Source organism: Lactuca sativa, chromosome 4 (genome assembly GCF_002870075.4).
Source record: "Lactuca sativa cultivar Salinas chromosome 4, Lsat_Salinas_v11, whole genome shotgun sequence".
Classification (NCBI taxonomy): domain Eukaryota; kingdom Viridiplantae; phylum Streptophyta; class Magnoliopsida; order Asterales; family Asteraceae; genus Lactuca; species Lactuca sativa.
This window is the reverse complement of record NC_056626.2, coordinates 166,653,378-166,659,377: the sequence shown is the minus strand read 5'-3', so window position 1 is coordinate 166,659,377 and position 6,000 is coordinate 166,653,378.

Sequence of the window (6,000 nt, the reverse complement as noted above, 5' to 3'; positions counted from 1 at the left end):
TACTCATTATGAGGAAAATGAATATGTCCTCGATAAAGAGCTAAAAGAGATTGATGAGTCCACCGCTACTCCTGAGGAGATCGTTGAATATAGGACTTATGAGAAGGATGCCACAAAGGTGTCTTGTATCATGTTGGCAACTATGTCGGCTGAACTCCAAAAGTCCTATGAGGACTACTACCCTTTCGGGATGCACCAAGACTTAATGGAAAGATACAGTCAAAGTGCTCATCGGGAAAGGTATGAAATTATTGCCTCCATGATTACAACAAAGATGAAGGATGGAGAGTCCATGACTACCCACTTTCAGAAAATACAAAGGCTTGTGGACCGCTTGCTTAAATTGAATGTTAATTTCGATGAAGAGTTGGACATAGGTATCATTCTACATTCTTTACCTCCTTGTTATGATCAGTTCCGTATGACCTATCATATGAATAAGGATGAGGTCACTCTTAGCAAGCTTCAAAGCCTTTTGAGAATTGCTAAAAGTAGTCTAAAAGGAAAATTTGTTTCATCTACTCCTACTCCTAGTCCTGTTGCCCCAGTCCTGGCAATTGGATATGGTAAAGGGAAAAAGAGGAAGCCTCCTTGTAAGAGTCACAAAGGAAAGTCTCATGATGGATCCTCTTCTAGTGGGACCAAAGCTGGTTCTGCTAATCCCTCTACCAATCCGAAAGAAACAGAGTGTTCTATTGTCATCATAAAGGGCACTGGAAGCGAAGCTGCCCCAAATACTTGTAGGATGTTACAGATGGAAAGGTTTGTAGTGATTATAGAACATGGTTTGGCATGCGGAATTAAATATTACACAATGAACATGGTGATTTGGGTGGTCAAGAGATGTATTGAATATGTATGGTGTTAAAAAAAGGAAAATAGATCTACATCTACATAAATAACACACACTTACACACTCACTTTTACATCTCTCAAGCACACCTCTACAAGTGGTATGAACCCACCTTATATAGAGTTGTTTACATGTCTCTCTCTCACTCTCTATCTCATGAGTCAAAAGGCTAATACACCACAAGCAAGTGGGTTTTAAAAAAGTCAAATATTTACAAAGTCAATCATGAATAACTTTGTACCCCAAAATTCTCCCCCTCAAAGTTAGGAATGAATGACCCACTTCAATTCTTCCAAAATCGAGCAACTACGCGATCCGAGCCTCAAGGGTGACATATGTCAAAACAAACTTCAATCTTCAATTCTTCCATGATTCTTCAATTTGAACACTAGGATGTGAAACCATACAAACCGAGCATCAACGAATGATTACGAGCTTCTCAAACTCCAAATTAATCACCAAAAAGTTGAGCATAAAAAACACACCCCAAAAATCTTCAATAAAACCAAACCCATTTCGAACCAAAATCACTTCCGAACTTCCAATTGCATCATTTCGTAAGCTTAAAAAGTTCAAGGTCACTTCGATATTCAAATCCGCATAATATGAAAAATTCAAGTTCGAATTTCCATATAAATTTCTCCCCCTTTTTATAATCGAAATTTGATTATAAAACCTTCAAGGAAAGAGAACGTGCTCTATTCGAAATTTTTCGTGTCTAAACTCCCCCCTTAACATGTGGCATAAACTTTGTGCTTCAATTCGGAAAACCCAAAAAATATTCAATTTTTAGCTTCGTTCACGGACCGCCTTTGACAAAATTTCTCAAAAATGGGTAGAAATTGTCAATTTCAAAATTCAGCATTGACCCGGTGCGTCCAAAACAGCCAAAAATGAAAAACTCTCCCATTTTCCAAATTTGGGTAGAAAGCGTCCATTTGCATAAACTGCAGGGGCCTGAAATGCATTTTCTTCAAATTCTCAGCCAAAACAGTCCTTTTTCGAATTTGGGCACTTGCTGCCAAACTGTCGAAATTTCAGGGGCTGATTTCGAAACTTCTGCACTTTTATTCAAAACATATGAAATGTTGTTCGAGTTGAAAAAGATGTTAAACTAACGAAACTTTAAGGACAAACTTAGGGTTTCTTCTTTCCCAATCTCGTTTCAACATACGAAACTTTTTTTCTCTACCCTTCGTATGAAATTTCATCACCCTTCGTACGAAATCATCAGCCCATTTTCTCTCTCCCCTTCGTTCAATCAGAGCACCAAAACCATCCATTTTAATGAAAACGAAGGCATTCGAAGCCTCTGAATCCCGTCTGAATCATTCACCCACTGAATCAATATTTCGTTTACACAGTTCTTCTCATATCATCTTTCTAATTCGTTAATAAAACCTGCAAACATTCATCTTTTGGTTTAAGAACCCAACATCACGAAATCAATATCATCAATTTCCAGTGACCATAATTGTACAAATTCGACATCCTGATGTCGATTCCCAAAATCACAAACTTCCGATTACAAACGAACCCAGTTAACAAAGAAAATCATCAATTAAAAAATTTGATAACTGCCTTTTGACTTCATCGTTAACTGCCTTTTTCTAATCCATCAATTCCAACTTTCATTCTTAGAGTTCTTCCCAAACCAAAATGTTCACTCATTTTCAAAACAATTAAATACAATGAGGATCACAGATACCCAAACCATTGAACAACCATTAAACATCCAATCGATCCTCAATACTTGACTCCAAATCAATCCTTCGAATATGTTCATCATCTTGATCATTCGACAATTAATCCTTCGTAATCAGAATATGCGAACCCCTAAATCAGTCATCACACAAGATTGATTCCTTCCAAAAATAAATTCCGTTACTGAATCATACGAACCCATCGACATCATAGCTTTCGTTATCAAGAACAGGATCCATCCAACTTCAAAATTAAATACCAAATTGAACTTGATTTCGACACACACAGCCTCAAAACATTTGTATCTATCGATTTCATCATACGATTCACCGATTCATCTCTTGAATTCCAACTTTTTCACAGTTTGACTTTTTAAAGTCAAAGAACCATAAACACAAAATTGACGATTCTAAGGTCCAATTTCAGATCAATAAGGGTTTAACCAACTATTCTTCATCACAATCATGTGTTCTTTGAATAAGTTTACCAAAATCAAGAACCAATTTGATGATTTCTTCACTAGAACTTGTATAAAATCGAGTTCATCATATTCCAAATCATAAGAAATCAAAACTCATTTTCAGATAAGCATCCAACATCGATCGAAGAAAGAAAAAAATAGAGAACGAGATGAAGAACTCAAGAACAATCGATTACGAACAGATGCATATGAAGTCGATGGTACAACAAATAGATGCATGTGATGTAACTAGCAATGACTTTAATGAATCACACACTTCAAACTAATTTGCACTCAAACAATTTTATCGGATTGAAACATTTTGGGTTTAACGATTGATGAACAGTTAACAGTGAATCTTTTGGGCTCAAAACAATGATTCTTGGAATATAACAAATTCAATATGATTTTGGGCTAGATTTGATTCAAACAAACAAATATGAGATTAGATCGGACCTTGATCAACAAAAGAATTATTGAATCATAACAAATGGGTTTTTCAAGAAAAATTTGATCCAACGAGTCAAACAATCCCAAATTAAAAATGCAACGCACGAATTCAATGAAATTAAGAGAGATCATAGAGAGAGACTCACCAAAATTGCTCCAATTGTGACAAATGTTGCCAAACCGATAATCGTTCTTCAAAAATCCTTGTTGATCTTTGAAGAACCGCTTTGATACCAATTTTAGTGACTATAGAACATGGTTTGACATGCGGAATTAAAGATTGCACAATGAATATGGTGATTTGGGTGTTCAAGAGATGTATTGAATATGTATGGTGTTGCAAAAAGGGACATAGATCTACATCTACGTTAATAACACACATTTACACACTCACTTTTACATCTCTTAAGCACACTTCTACAAGTAGTATGAACCCACCTTATATAGAGGTGTTTACATGTCTCTCTCTCATTCTCTATCTCATGAGTCAAAAGGCTAATACACCACATGTAAGTGGGTTTTAGAAAAGTCAAACATTTACAAAGTCAATCATGAATAACTTTGTACCCCAATAAGGTTAGGCCCACCCATACATGTATTTATACTATTCTATCTAATAACTCATCACATTCTTGTTCTTGGGTCCTTGATACAGGTTGTGCTTTCCACATTTGTTCTAATTTGCAAGGACTAAAAAGAAGCAGGGATGTGGAGCATGGGAATATGAACTTGATCATATGGAATAGGAAAATGTCGCCTGTCACCAAGATTGGAGTTTATTCTTTATTGCTTAGTAGTGGGTTAGAATTAGATTTGAATACTTGTTGCTACTCGCCTGATATAGCGATAAACATTATTTCCTTTCATGGTATGTACAAACAAGGTTTTAGATTTTCATTTGATAATGAAACTGGTTCTATTAATGATTTTTATAATGGTTTATTTTATTTTAAAACATTGCCTTATAATGGTGTATATGAAACTGTGATGGTTGTAGACAAGTTAGGAAATAATGTGTTGCACATCGATTCATCCAATAGTTTAGACAAGGCATGCATGTGGCATTGTTGTCTTGGACTTGTCAACAAGAAGTGCATAGGCCAAATCCAAAAGGCTGGTGTGTTGGAGTCATTCGACTTATGGTCAGATGACACTTGCGAATCATGTTTGCTTGGAAAGATAACCAAGTCACCCTTCACTAGTACTTGTGAAAGGGGTGAGGGTTTGTTGGATCTCATACACACCGATGTGCGTGGACCCATCAGAACCACCACAAGGGATGCTAACTGCTTCTATGTGACTTCTACTAATGATTACATCAAATATGGTTGTATCTAATTAATCAAGCATAAGTCAGAAACCTTTGAAAAGTTCAAATAGTTTAAACAAGAAGTGGAGAATTAGTTGGGCAAGAAGATAAAGATGCTCTGATCTAATCGAGGTGGTGAGTATCTTAGTGTCGAGTTCCTAGACTATCTTAAGGAATGTGGAATTATTTCACAATTGACGCCATCCAGGACACCACAGCTTAATGGTGTGGCTGAGAGGCGCAATCAAACCTTGTTGGACATGGTTCGTTCCATGATGAGATGAGCTTTGTTACCTATCTCATTATGGGGGTATGCCTTAGAGACTGTAACATATATCCTTAATCTAGTCCCAACTAAGAAGGTTACCATAACACCTCACGAGATATGGACATGGAAGGTTCCATCGTTAGCACAAATCAAGGTTTGGGGTTGTGAGGCTTTCGTGAGACGCGAGACTCATGATAAGCTCGAACCTCGTAGTGAGCGTTGTATTTTCATCGGCTATCCACAAAAGTCCTTTGGATGTCACTTCTATAGACCGAGTGACAATGTTGTCTTCGTTGCGAGGAGAGGAGTCTTTCATGACAGAGAACTCATGCCAAGAGGACAGTAGGAGGCAAATTGACCTTGAAGAGCTTCAAGAGTTGAGTGATGAAGGAGCCTCAAACACTAGCGACCAATGTGACGAGGAAACTCCTATTGAACCAATTGACGAGTCTGTACCTCTGAGGCGTTCTAGTAGTAAATATGGATGAACCCAACAACTACAAGGAAGCCATGGCTGGCCCCGATTCTACAAAGTGGAAAGAGGCTATGTATAGCGAGATTCAGTCTATGTATAACAATCAAGTTTGGAACTTGGTTGACAATATATCGGGTCGGAAGACAGTCGAGTGCAAATGGATATTCAAGAAGAAAACTGACATAGATAGGAAAGTACACACATATAAGGCACGACTGATTATGATGAGACCTTCTCACCAGTAGCGAAGATTAAATCTATAAGTGTTATGCTAGCCAAAGTTGCATTTCATGACTATGAAATATGGACAATGGATGTCAAAACCGCTTTGCTTAATGGAAAGTTGGCTGAAGATGTTAACATGAGTCAGCCAGAGGGTTTTTTCAAAGCAAAGTACCCTAATAGAGTGCATAAGCTTAAGAAATCCATTATGGATCGAGTTTGGATTTTCGAGAAGCGAGGATGAGTCCTATGTATATGT